The following is a 15,046-nucleotide window of genomic DNA, read 5'->3' on the forward strand; positions in this document are numbered from 1 at the left end:
AGGGAAGGGAGCATATCTTTACACACACGCGTTCTTAGTGCTAGTCCAGTTCACCTCATAAATTAGAGCAGTTGGAGATTACCAGATCTAGGGGCCAGCTATTCACCTTTTTCCATGGCCATGCCCCCTAGTCTGTTGCCTGAGAAGGGGATTTCAAGCGCCACTATGACAGCTCTTTGCCATTTAAGGTTCCCCCTGTGGAGAGGTAGCGTTCTGTGGCCAAAAAAGCTTCCCCCACATGCCAAAGAATTGTGTCCTAAATATCTGTTTGTGAAGAGTCCTAAAGTCATAGACAAGTGCTGCCAGTGACCATGTTCTAATATTGTCCACATCACACATCATCAAACATGACATTATGGAGGTATTACAGGATATACCTGCATCAATTTAAATGCTGTCTAATCTAACTAAGGGTTTTATCCGGCTGTCCATCACCATAGTATCTCAGCCCATTCTACATAATATTGATATCAATAGTGAAGTCCCAAGTGGACTTTGTGGAGTCTCTGGCCCATCTCCCTTTTTAGGATAAGGTCTGTGTGTGAGGTAGAGTTATGGTTTTTGATATGTTTCGATTTTAGTTCCTTTTTTGCTTGTCGGGCTGATTGACTGGTTGGGGTTTAATGGGTGAAAGGGGGTGTCAGTGTTGTGAGGGTCACTTACGAAAGATCTTTCTGAAGAGGATGGTTCTGTAGCATTTCCTAAAGACAGTCAAATTCTGGATTTTCCTAATCTCTTCTGTAAGTTTGTGCTGTAGCCACATACCTCAGCCAAGAGCACCTTGCCTGATGCTAGGAGAGTCTGGGACAAAACAAACAAACACTCATCTTGTATCTGACGAGAGCCTGGATGTACTCCCAGAAACCACATGACCACACTGTGCAGAATGGTCATTTTTTTCAAGCAGGTTGCTAAATTCTTTTAATTATAACCTTGAAGTATTGGTGTAAGAAGCCTTGAAGAAAAGCAGCTCTCTTCCAGCACATCAGCTTTTGAGGAAGAATGACTTAGAACCTGGAATAGGCCTGGAGAAGGCATGTACTAAGACGCAGGAGGCTTGGGGTCTAATTCTGTCTCTGCTGTGTGACCTTGGGCAAGTCTCGGTTTCTTGACCCAACTTTTCAGGACAGGGACTTTTTTACAGTTGTACAGTGTTTAGTACAATGGGGCCCCACTCTGAGTTGGTACCAGTAGTCACTACTGAGATATGAATAATAATAATAATAAATGTTGAGCCAAATTTAAAGGGTTTGGTTTTGGTAGGCTAGTGTAGACTGTTTTCTGCTGTAGACTGTTGATTAATATTGCAGGCTCTGTATGCCAGTCCACAGTGCAAGTGCTGAAAGACCCTTCCACATTATTCTGCACTAATAAATAATAAACACGGAAGCATAAAAGCAGAGAATTAGCATCTTTCCAACAATTAATGCTCTTCCACAAAATCCATTAAAAGAAGAGCATGCACTAGCACCCACCTTATATGAGACAAGAAAAGCAATCAAGCAGATGTCACAGAGGAAAGCACCTGGACTGGGTAGTATTCCACAAGAGATGTATAAGCAGGGTGGCTCCCACATTGTAGGATATCTCACATGGCTCTTCTTCATTATCTGGGAGCAAGAGTCGGTGCCACAGGATTTCAAGGATGTCAGCATTGTCCACCTTTATAAAAATAAAGGCAATAGGGAAACTGTGATAATCACCATGGCATTCCTTACTTTCTGTTGCTGGGGAAATTCTTGCATGGGTCATATTGAGTAGACTTAATACCTATCTTGTGGAGACCATCCTCACCGAGTCTCAATGTGGATTTAAATCTGGACAGGGCACTATTCACATGATCTTCAGATCCTGTCAGCTTCAGAAAAAAATGCCTGGACCAAATCACGGTCTGTACATGGTGGTCATTGACTTAGCTAATAAATAAAATAAAATAAATAAATAAATATTTTTTATTTTTGACTTAGCTAATGCTTTTGACTCTGTAAATCATGAGGGACTTTGGAAACTTTTGTTCATCTTTGGATGCCCTTCAAAGTTTATTTTTGTCACTCGGTTCTTCCATGATGGGACAATGGCCAGAGCAGTAGAAAATGGCATGATATTGGACCCTTTTCTAATCAGCAATGACCCCAAACAAGGTTGTATGTTGGATCCCATGCTCTTTTCCATCCTTTTTTTGGCTATGCTTAGGGGTGCATTTCATGACATTGGTAGAGGTGTTTTTATCCAGTTCTGCGCTGACGGGAAGTTGTTCAGTTTGCAGTGCTTCTGTTTTCTCATGAAAGTAGGAGATTTAGTCATGAAGGAACTTTTATTTGCTGATGACTTTGCACTGGCTGCTCACTCCATTGATGACATTCAGTTTATAACTGATCCCTTAGCTCATGCAGTCAATCACTTGCACAATCAGCCTAAAGCAGTGGTTCCCAAACTGGGGTTCCCGAACCCCTGAGGGTTCGCACAAAGTTACAGGGGGCTCACCAGAAAAATTTCCTTAATGGCGGCCAGAGGACCCCAGGCATGGGAGGCAGCAGGTGTGACCCAGTTGAGGAGCAGACAGCCCGAGCCCTGTGGAGCGCTGAGCGGGCAGCTGAGCCCGTCAGTGCAGGGCAGCAGCCCGAGCCCCGCAGAGCACGCAGCCGAGCCCCGGTCAGCGGAGGCGCTGGCAGCCCAAGCCCCATGCAGCGCGGGGCCGGGCAGCTGGGGCCGGCAGCCCGAGCCCCAGCAGTCAGCGGGGGCCAGCAGCCCAAGCCCCGCGGAGTGCGGAGCCAGAAGTCAAGACCCCAGCATGGGGCCAGCTGGGACCCCAGGCACGCAGGTGGCAGCTCGGACCCCTGTCCTTGCAGACAGGAAGTTGGGTGGCATGAGGGGCAGAGTGAGCAGGGGCCACGCTGTATGTGGGGGGTGGTCCAGGCTAATTTGTCCCTCATGGGGCACCCTCTTAGGGATGGCCCTGGTGGTGGAAGAAAAGGTGTTTGCATGCCAAACCAGCTGGAACCAAGTAGTAGTCAATGTAGCAGCGTTCAGGTGCCTCAATTATTCGATACTAAGTCATTTTCTCTGGAACGCTGTTTTGCTTCAGTGAGAGGTGAGTGAATGTTAGCATCGCACGGAGGAGATTTAAACTTAAATCCCTGGAAATATTCATTTTTAGGAGGGGATTCATGAGATTTTACATTTTAGTGAAAGGGGTTCACCAGTTGTTAAAGTTTGGGAACCACTCGCCTAAAGAAAACTGAAGTACTATACCAGGGGTTCTCAAACTGGGGGTCAGGACCCCTCAGGGGGTCACGAGGTTAGTACATGGGGGGTCACGAGCTGTCAGCCTCCACCCCAAATCCCACTTTCCATGCAGGATTTATAATGGTGTTAAATATATAAACAAGTGTTTTTAATTTAGAAGGGGGGGGGGTCGCACTCAGGCTTGCTATGTGAAAGGGGTCACCAGTACAAAAGTTTGAGAATCACTGTACTATACCAATCTGTGCTGAGGGATGTGCATGTCTACCCAGTTATTAAGGTCAACAATGCTCCTCTCAAGTCCATGAAGAAGTTTGGCTACCTAGGGAGTATGCTGTCACAGAATGCCATAATTGATAATTGCATAGCCAAGGTCAGCTCTGCATTTGGAATGCTGTCACACAGCCTATGGTATGATAGGGGTGTCAAAATTAGCACTAAGCTAAATACCAATTGAGCAGTCATTCTCAGAACGCTTCTATATGATTGAGACATGGACAACATATCGCCGCCACATTAGGAAATATGATCAATGCCATGTGTGCTGTCTTCAGTGTGCTTACAGGGTCAAATGGTGGGACAAGATTCCCAATATTGAAACCCTCAGTCATTGCCAGATGTCAGGCAGATGTCTGGCATTCAAAGCTTGCTATAAAAACTCAGCTGCATTGGCCTTGGCATCTCCATCATATGGCCGACTTGAGCCTACCCAAGGCCAAACATTATGGTCAGCAAAAGCAAGGCACCTGTTCTCATGGTGACGAGTACAAAAGATATAAAAGACACACTGAAATCAAATATGAAAATATGTCAGGTTGACTACAGCAACTCGGAAGCAGCAGCCCACGATAGTGCAATGTGGCAGCACATTTGTCATGTCGCTGTTAACCGCTTTGAAGCAAGGTGTATTAAGAACTTATATGAAAAACATGAACAGCACAAAGCAAGGACATAACAGACTGCAGTGGTCTTAGACAATTGTGTCTGCCCCACCTGTAACCATGTTTGCAGTTCTTGCATTGGTCTGACCTTGAATAAATATGTCCACCTACAATGTTTGCTGAATCCTCAAATGACAACATCAGCATGAAACTTCTTCATCTCCACCCAGTTCCCTTTTGAGTCTCAGATTTTTTTCAAAGCCACGATCCAACTAAAATTCAGGGGAATAGAAATTCTTTGCTTCTTTCTTCAGATATGGTCTGAAACATTTCCAGCACCCTATAAAGCATTGCTTGATTATTTGTGGATATTAAAATATGGATTTATGAAATTAAATGTTGTCTTGTGAAATTTGCCATTTTTCCTCAGTGAAAAATACTTGTTTCCATTCAAAAATCCAGACAACCATAATCTATTCTGTTTTAAAATATAAAGAAACATTTTACAAATCAATACTGAAATAGCAGCAAATGAGAGAAACTGTACAGATTCCAATTTATCCCAATAGTGGTAAGAATGGGCTAAGATATACTTTTTACATAGAAAAATCACATATTTTGGATATGCATACAGAATGCTGACAAATCACTAGAGGACAGCCTACCGGCAATTTAAAATAAGATTCTTACAAGTCTGTCCTGAGATGCTTCCTAAACCATGGAATAAAATTAAGTGGGAAATCAAGTTCATACTGCTAGCTCCAGCTCCAAAAGGAAGTAGTGTTCCCCTTCTGTCCCAAGTGGTTAGCTAACATTTGGGACTTTGTTGGTTTATTTCCATTAGGAGAAGAAACCGATAGTACAAGTCAGGTGTATTCTTTGGTGCGATCCCTGTTTATTTGTAAAGAATGTCCACAAAATTCTGTTTCACTAAACACAGTGGAAACAAACAACATCAGGAAGTTTTTTTGCTTCTAGTTTCCAAGGCTGCTTCTCCATGCCCAGGCCCTAAGGAACTCTATCATCTTATATCTTGCTATCTGCTGATTTTCTCTGCTTTCTGCCTCTCCTTTACTTCTTCATTTGCAACTAGTCCCAGGGAAACCCCTCAGGCCTTGCCCTGCAGCCCAGTACTTTGAGCAATGACTTCTATTTTTTACAGCCTTCACTATATAAGAGGGGTTTAATTGCTCCTTCTGTTAAGCCTGAATTAAGGCTGCTTAGCACTCCTATTTTCTTTAACCAGGTCTGTGATTGTTTAATGATCACAGACCTATTTGATGACAGACATTAATACCTTCCAGTATAACAGTGTAAGTTCATCTGGAATTGTACAAATAGAAGCTACCCTGCAGCCAGGTACACACAGGCATGCGACCATCCCCCTTTGAACCCTAGGGAATTTTTGAAATTCCTCTTCCTGTTTGCTCAGCATGGACAGCTCACTTAGGATCTTCCCAGCTGACCGTGCCAGCTTCCTGCAGCAAATGCACTCCTGCCTGAAGTACACCAAAGTTTTGGATCTGCTAGGTCTGGGGGGAGAGGAGGTTGTGCAGTCATAGCTCCGCTCCAGCCACAGGACCTCCGATACCTACGGGCAGATTGCTTGTGGCAGGGAGGAGAAGGGGCACGAAAGTGACATGCAACAGTGCTGTGCAAAGATCAAGGAGCTGAGACAGGTGTACCAGAAGGCAAAAGAGGCCAATCATTGGTCTGGTGCATCACCAAAGACATGCCGCTTCTACAAGGAACTGCACACCATTCTTGTGACAATCACACCTCCTCTGCCAAGCTCCCTGTGGATACTTTGGGGGAGGGGGGTGGGACATAGTGGCCAACTGAGTGAATCCTGAGGATGATGGGGTGGATGAGGAAGTGGAGGTGGAGGAAGATGGGGGACAGCCGACAGGGACATCTAGTGGTGTGGTGAGTCAGGACCTCTTCTTAACTAAAGAGGGTCTAGCCAATCCCAGCACTCCAGTTCTGGGTCACCAGAGGGAAGCTCCAGTAAGTACTTATATTTTAGTACTGCAGAGAGACATGAGGTAGTACTCTGTTTTTTTTTAATTGGGGTAGGAGGAGGATTGAAATAACCAGCACAGGCACAGTTTGCATCTGCTTCTCATAGCCCTGTCCAGCTAGGCAGAGGTGGCCCTGCAGAAAAGTTTGTTTATGCACACTGGGATGTGTGACATTGTCTGATTAAAATATATTATGCAAACCATTGTTGATACCACTGTTACATAATTGCAACGAATCTTATACAAAGTTTAACACATGTCCAGAAAGGGTTAAACAGCTTGCAGGCTAACTAACCCAAACCCAACCTTTAAAGACATGTTAGAAAGTATATGAATGGTAATTAGGGCCATTCGATGCTAAATAGGCTAGAACTTTGAAATGCAAACCTATGTTGTTAGAAGTGTTACTAATTGTGTGTGTTTATTTATAGATGCTAGCCATGTAAACAGACAGTTCCTGTCTGTCACTACAGCTATTGATTCAGAGATCAAAAGGAAATATTAACATTTAGATGAATCTTGGGTAAAATAATGTCATTGTCTATATATCTCTTTGACCTTTGTGATAGACTGCTTAAGGGATAAATTAGCTTATGCTAATCCATGTAGTTAATTACCAGTGAGGTTTAGAAAACAGAAGGTTACATTAAAAGCCTATTGTTTACCCAGGACTGTATGGTCAACCAAAACTGTATAAAAGACCCTTGGTTCCTGATTCTGTCATCTCAGCTCTGCTTAAGCTTCATCAGGGGAAGTTTGAGTCACAAGATTGAGATCCCAATTAAGCTGGAACCCCCTGAAATGATATTGGACATTGGACTATAACCTATGGAGTAAATTCTAAAAAAACCTCTTTCCAACGACAAAGCTCATCATCTCTGTTATGAATCTGAACCGCAAGAATTGAACTCATGCCTGTATGTATATTGATCTTTTAACCTATACTCTCTCTCTTTTCTTTTTTAATAAAATTTAGTTTAGTTAATAAGAATTGGCTGTGAGCATGTATTTGAGTAAGATCTGAAATATTCATTAACCTGGGAGGTAACATGTCCGATCCTTTGGGATTGGTAGAACTTTTTTATATGATGAATAAGATTTTCATTAACCATCATCATACCTGACTTGGGTGTCTAAGTAGAAGCTTGAGGCTGGGTTACTTTAAGGGAACAGTGTGGATAAATGTAAAGTAATGCACATTGGAAAAAATAACCCCAACTATACATACAATATGACGGGGGCTAATTTAGCTACAGGAAAGAGATCTTGGCGTCATCGTGATTAGTTCTCTGAAGACGTCCACACACTGTGCGGTGGCAGCCAAAAAAGCAAACAGGATGTTAGGAATCATTCAAAAAGGGATAGAGAATAAGACATTCTCGGTCTTCTTGCCCTTATATAAATCCATGGTACTCCCACATCTTGAATACTGCGTACAGATGTGGTCTCCTCATTTCAAAAAAAGTTATACTGGCATTAGAAAAAGTTCAGAAAAGGGCAACTAAAATGATTAGGAGTTTGGAATGGGTCCCATATGAGGAGAGCTTAAAGAGCCTAGGACTTTTCAGCTTGGAAAAGAGAAGACTAAGGGGGGATATGATAGAGGTATATAAAATCATGAGTGATGTGGAGAAAGTGAATAAGGAAAAGTTATTTACTTGTTCCCATAATATAAGAACTAGGGGCCACCAAATGAAATTAATGGGCAGCAGGTTTAAAACAAATAAAAGGAAGTTCTTCTTCACATAGCACACAGTCAAGCTGTGGAACTCCTTGCCTGAGGAGGCTGTGAAGGCTAGAACTATAACAGGGTTTAAAAGAGAACTAGATAAATTCATAGAGGTTAAGTCCATTAATGGCTATTAGCCAGGATGGGTAAGGAATGGTGGCCCTAGCCCCTGTTTGTCAGAGGGTGGAGACGGATGGCAGGAGAGCGGTCACTTGATCATTGCCTGTTAGGTTCATTCCCTCTGAGGCACCTGGCATTGGCCACTGTCGGTAGACAGGATACTGGGCTGGGTGGATCTTTGGTCTGACCCAGTATGGCCATTCTTAAGTTCTTATGGGTTGTTGGCTTCTAGGCAACCAGTGAGGTAATAAAGAAGCTATTTTATAAATATATTTTAATCAGACAATGTCACACATCCCAATGTGCATAAACAAACTTTTCTGCAGGGCTACCTCTGCCTAGCTGGACAGGGCAATGAGAAGCAGATGCAAACTGTGCCTGTGCTGGTTATTTCAATCCTCCTCTTACCCCACTTAAAAAAAAAACCGAGTACTACCTCATGTCTCTCTGCAGTACTAAAATATGAGTACTTTGTTTTGTGCTGGCTTGGTAAATCTAAGTATTGGAATATCCACCAGCTTTGGGGATTGTCTGCCCCATTCTTTGCAGTTCATCCTGAGTGTCATCAGCTGGCTCTCCTGGGAATTCCATCGCAGAATGTCCTGGGAATCCTCCAAAGAGGTCTCTAGGACACTTTCCTGGAGGTACTCTGAAATCCTCTGCTGAAGGTTTCTCAGGAGGGCTGCCTTGTTTCTTCCCCTGCAGTTGGAAACTTTGCCATGCCAATAAGCAATTACCTTTGCAGTCACCAAAGCAGCACATAGATGAGCAGCATAGGGACCTGGTCTGCAGCTGCATACGTGCAGGAGCTGTACCCTTGCACCGTTGGTTGCCTTCAGGAGTGAGATATCAGCTTCCAGCACCCCCGCCTGTGGAAAATGGTACCAATATTCAGAATATGGGTCATTGGCACTTGTAATGACACCCCTCTAAAATACCCCCACCATGCTTGGGGCTCCTACCATGCTCTGTGCCTGCCAAAGGAAAGTGAGAAAGTGGATTTCTAACTTGTTTGGATCACGGCTGTGAGTGTACTCACAACAGTGCCTCTGTCTATGGTCTCTTTAGGTTCTGCAGATGTGCCCTTGAGGGTCTCCTCCTACACACCAGCTAAGCGGCTCCATCTGATAAGGAGACGAAACAGGAGGAGTAAGACAGACATGTTCTGGGAGGTGCTGCCATCCTCTGATGCTTTGGATTGTGAGCAGAGAGCATAGAGAGAGGCTATCAATGAGAAACTGTGACTGGACAGGAAACAGGGGTAGGCACAGGTGATACAGCTGCTTCAGAACCACACAGACATGCTGAGGTCCCTGCTTGAACTGCAAGTAGAACACATCCGTTCTTGCCTTTCCCTTCAGCCCATACAATTGCCTTCCAGGCAGTGTTCCTGAAAATGCATGCATCGTGCACTTTCCCAGGCCACCCCGTGTTGATGTCAGTGAAACAACCCCAGTGCTCCACCAGAGCTTGCTATACCATAGAAAAGTAGTCCTTTCTGTTGATGTACTCCATCGCAAGGTGGCCTGGGGCGAAAATGGGGATATGCATTCCATCTCTCTCTCCACTGCACGACCGATTGGTAGCAGTCTGGAATTGCCAGATTCCACACAGCATTTGCCACTTGCTTCTCCACCATTATGGCAGCTCTCATTTTGGGGTTCTTGTGCCGGAGCAAGCATCTCACGCAGTTCCAGGAAAGTGGCTTTGCTCATCTGAAAGTTCTGCTCGCCATCCCATACCTGCATCATGATGTGATCCCGCCACATAGTGCTTGTTTCCCAAGCCTAGTAGCGACAGTCCACCATGTGCAGCTTCTCCATGAATGCCAACAGCAATCTTGAATTGTTTCTGTCCATGGCACACAGCAGGGCAGGCACCACGACATCATTATCAGATTGTCAGTGCATGAAATACCACAGGATCAGCCATGTTGTGTTCATAATGCTTATCGCAACACTGGAGAGCAGTGCAGGATCCATGCTTTCAGACAGAGATGGTGGGCACACAGTTTACAGGGGCTGTTGAAAAGCAGCATGAAACGTAGTTGGAAGCCCATGGAATGATGAGGTGGAGAAAACTACATCCCTCATGAGGCAATGCGATCACTTCCCACAACCCCAATGGCAGATGGGGGTGAGTTGCACAATGGGCTGGCTATTCACGGTACACTGCTCTCTCTGTCAATGGATGGGCACCAACTTTGGAAGCACTCTGCAGTCACAAGACATGTTGTGTGGACATGCAAAGGTGGTTTAATTACAGCAGCGGATGAATGTCGATGTAACTAAGTTCGACTTAACTTTATAGTTTAGACATAGCCTTAGTCTCATGTTTTCACCATGAATTCTCACTAATGTTAATACAGGAGGAGAAGGGACTTGAGGGGTCTCTCACATCCCAGGTGAGTTCCCTAACTACTAGGCTAAATATTATGAGAGAGGGCATCATCCTCCCCCCTGGCTGTTTTGTGCGAATTTGCCTGAGGGGCTGGACCTAGTAGATGTTTTTCAAAGACCATCTACTGGATTGGGCCCCAGCATGCCACTTGGGCAGCTGAACACCTATTGTTCTTGGTTTGTGGGAGTTAGGTGTCTAAAATACCTTTGAGGATCTGGGCCTCAGTGCCCATTTCACATCTGTCCATTGTGTGTTTTTCCTGCATTTCAAATTTCAACAACTAGCCCTTAGCTGGATGAGATGCAACTAGAGACCTGTGAGTTGGTGACTTCCTCTGGAGTCAGATGTTCTGTGAGGAAGTTCTGACTAACATGGCAGTAACAGTCCTTTACTTTGGGGACATCCTGGCTCCACTGAAGTCAATGAGAATTTTGTTCTGGACTTTAACAGGGCCAGGATTTAACCTTGGGTATTTTAATATTCTTCCTCTTCTCTGATTTTTCTGGAATCTGTCTCTCTCTTTATCTTCCCCCTGCCCAGAAGAGGTTGGGAAGTAGCCCCTTTCAATTCACCTTCTGAATTGTTTATAATTATAACCAGGCAAGATGCAGGTCCCAACATGTGGAGTGAAGTTCTTGGACACACCTTGAACTAGATCACAAAAACTGCCAGTTGGAGTTATTCCTATAAACCAATGATATTGACTTTGCTTTGTAGAGGCCAAGCCTGGATCATGATGTGAACTTTCCCAATGTTTTAGGTTGTTTGGAGCTGGTTTTTGGTCCAGGCCCAAGCCAGAGCAATGAGACAGTCGTGAATTTCAGACCCAATTTGAAACTCCCCCTAGATAAGTCTTTTTGCATATATTTAAATGTTTAGCTTATTTGATGAGATTATTGGATATTGAATGGACTAGAGTGTAGAACCATTTTTATAATGTCTCCTAAAATCCGGAGCACATTTTAACTTTATTTGGATAATCCTCAAAGAACTTTAGGGTGATTTAGTTTGTAATGATACACTCCTAGAAGACATTGTGCACCACAAATTTCATAATAGGGGTGATAGTCCTTAAGCACTCTCCTGATCAAGCCCAAAATACTTTAAAAGCAGCTCAGAGTCCTGTTTGCTTAATGTCATTTGTGAAATGGGATTTTTTTTGGTCATATTTATAGTCAGTTAAAAGCTACATTGTAGCCAACTCTGAGTTTCAGTGTATTGATACAGGGTAGCATAGCTTAGGGCTTCTCTCATTCCCATGGTAGAAAACATTCAAGGGAATCCCCCTTAGGCCAGGTCACATTTGGCAGAGACTGACACAAATCCAAGAATGTGTGATCTGTGTAAAATGAAGGAGGAGAATGTAGCATCATTTACAAGTAAGAGGCTTGACTAACATGGCAGTAACAGTCCTTTACTTTGGGGACATCCTGGCTCCACTGAAGTCAATGAGAATTTTGTTCTGGACTTTAACAGGGCCAGGATTTAACCTTGGGTATTTTAATATTCTTCCTCTTCTCTGATTTTTCTGGAATCTGTCTCTCTCTTTATCTTCCCCCTGCCCCTGCAGTGTGCGGCGTGTCACCCTCATTGGCTTACACAGGAGTTCAGGTTGCTCAGCGCCTCAGGTCCAGGCTGAACAAACACAGACATGTTTGCACACTATGTGCTTTTAAGAGGTAATTACGTACCTGCAAGAAGGCAGTTTGTGCGTGAAGCAGGCAGAGACATTTTCAGAGCAGCTTCAGTATCAGTATCTTCATTTGCAACAGCAGTATCAAGAGCATTGGCAGAGACAGGCTAATTAATCCAGGCAGTTCCTGTGTAGAGGGCTGTGGTTTTTTTGTTTAGTAGCAAAACACTGTGTGCACTGCACTGTTTGCTTGTAGAGATAAAAGGATCTTAATCTCTCTGGTCATATTTAGCATCCACAGTCAAGTATACCATTGGCAAAACCTCACAGAGAAATCAGGGCACCCTTGTATAGTGTAGTTTGTTTTTAAAAATCAGAATAGCATAGAGCCAACATACCCATCCAGCTGAGTAGATCTTTGTTTGGCAAGGATGGTGTGTGTGTGTGTGTGTGTGTGTGTGTGTGTGTGAAATCAGAAAGGCGACACGTGGCAAAATTTGTACAGTATTTTTAAAAACTATAATTGAGCACTTAGGACAGGGTGGCCAACCTGAGCCAGAAAAGGAGCCAGAATTTACCAATGTACATTGCCAAAGAGCCACATTAATACGTCAGCAGCCCCCCATCAGCCTCCCCTCCCACGCTCCCAGCGCCTCCTGCCCACCAGCAGCCTCGCCAATCAGCACGTCCCCCTCCCTCCCCACCAGCTGTTTTGTGGCATGCAGGAGGCTCTGGGGGGAGGGGAAGGAGCGAGGGCATGGCAGTCTCAGAGGAGGGGATGGGGAAGGAGCGAGGGCATGGCAGTCTCAGAGGAGGGGATGGGAAGGGGTGGAGTGGGGGCAGGGCCAGGGGTTGAGCAGTGAGCACCCCCGACACATTGGAAAGTTGGTGCCTGTAGCTCCAGCCCCGGAGTCGGTACCTCTACAAGGAGCCGCATATTAACTTCTGAAGAGCTGCATGCGGCTCTGGAGCCACAGGTTGGCAACCCCGACTTAGGACGTGATCCTGTACATAAGTACAAGTCACTCTACCCAGGTAAATAGCTCCATTGATTTGAGTCAGTCTACCCATCTAGTAACTGCTCACCTGTTTAAGCGTTTGAAGGATCTGGCCCTCAGATTGTAAGCTCCTTCGGACAAGGACACCTGACTTTCTCTGTTCTTAGATCTTAGTCTTCAGACTGTACTTACCATGATAGTATCTGAGCGCCTTTGAACAGAAGTCAGACACTGTGGAAACTTAAGAAATAACCCTAAATTGTGTTTCCTACTTCAATGAAGAGCTTTCACAGCACAACTTGAAGCACAGCAATTTGTCAAAGCTAATTGAAAAAAGGGAAGATCATTTACTTGATTTTAAAAAGCTGTTCAAATAATTCTTTAAAATAAACATCAGCCCCTCCCCCTCAAAAAGCAGCAATGACACTGTTAGGGCAAATGCAGCCCTGCTGAAGTCAACAGAATCATAGGCTGGATGGATTTGGCCCAGTAAGTTAATGGACACTTTTCATTTCTCTCTCTAAGAATAATACTGTATCACATTACAGCTTGTCACCTTGTATTATAACCATGTTACCTTTGTATCTATTGAAGTGATTTTTGTGATCTCCTTCAAAACTTAAGTCTGCAGTGCAGATGTACCAGATAAGAAAATGTGTTCTCTTCAACTAATAGTTCCAACCTCATTTTAAATAAATGGCATTTCATTAAATCACAGCAGGTGTACATACAGTTTGCAATGTATACTCTAAAATGTGCTTCAATAATGTAACTTGCTACTATGAGAAATACAATACATTAAATGTTTACATGCAAATGCCACACTTTTCTTTTCAAAGTGGGTATGAATGGCTCCAAGTGCACATACCAAGCAATCACGTTTAGGAAATAGAGGCACTTTTAATAATCTACATTATCGTTTGGGCAGCTGGGTGCACCACTGATAAAAACAATAGTGTATAACTCAGAAATCAGGAAGTGGATGCCAGATGGATCTCACTTAACGCACACCGTGCTTGGAAAGCTATTAAGCCTGGTGGCTGATAGAATGAGTTTCCTGAATGAGGTTCCTCCACTGAGAATTCCATTCCCTAATAGAGGAAACCTAGAATAGAGAAGAAGGATGGTCCAGTTATTAGCATGCTAGCCTAGGATTTGTTAGACGTGGTTTGAAGTCCCTGCTTTGCCACAGTCTTCCTGTGTGAGTTTGGGCAAGTCACTTGCTTAGCCTCTCTGTGCTCAGGTTTCCCCTGTAATGGTGAAAATGCCACTTCCCTAACCCACGAGGGTGTTGTCAGAATAAATATATTACAGATTATGAGTTACTCAGATACTACAGAAATGAAATTAGATCAGTATGCCAGCAAAACTGCTTCAGCTGAAGTCAATCATCACATACCCCTGAAGGAGATAAAAATAACACCTTTGAAGTCCGTGGAATTACATGGTCTAACACCAGCATGAGAGGTCAAAACAGCCTAAAAAAGGGATACAGTACCAGCAACACCTTGAAGTTTCACCCAGAAATGCTGCACACCTCAGACCTCAAGGACTGTCACCAGGGCCGGCTCTGGCTTTTTTGCCGCCCCAGGCAAAAAAGCCTCCGGCCGCGCCCCCCCCCCCCCCCCCCCCCCCCAGCGTGGCAGGGGAGGGCGGCGAGCCCCGGTCGGGGCTCCGCTGTCCCCGGCGGCCAGAGCGCCGGGGGGAGGGCAGCCAGCCCGATGCGGCTCCGCTCTCCCCGGTGGCCAGAGCGCCGGGGGAGGGTGGAATGGCGGCCAGAGCGCCGGGGGGAGGGCAGCGAGCCCCAGCCCTGGCCCCGCTCTCCCCGGCGGCCAGAGCCGGAGCACCGTGCCGCTCCCCTCCAGGTGCCGCCCCAAGCACAAGCTTGGTGGGCTGGTGCCTGGAGCCGGCCCTGAATGTCACATAGTTAGAGGCACACTCAGCTGTCATGCTGATACCTGCGTCAGCACTTCCCAACTGCTTTCAGTACAGCAACCGATCCCCTCACTTGTACCTTCAAT

Source organism: Chrysemys picta, chromosome 5, assembly GCF_011386835.1.
Source record: "Chrysemys picta bellii isolate R12L10 chromosome 5, ASM1138683v2, whole genome shotgun sequence".
Classification (NCBI taxonomy): Eukaryota; Metazoa; Chordata; order Testudines; family Emydidae; genus Chrysemys; species Chrysemys picta.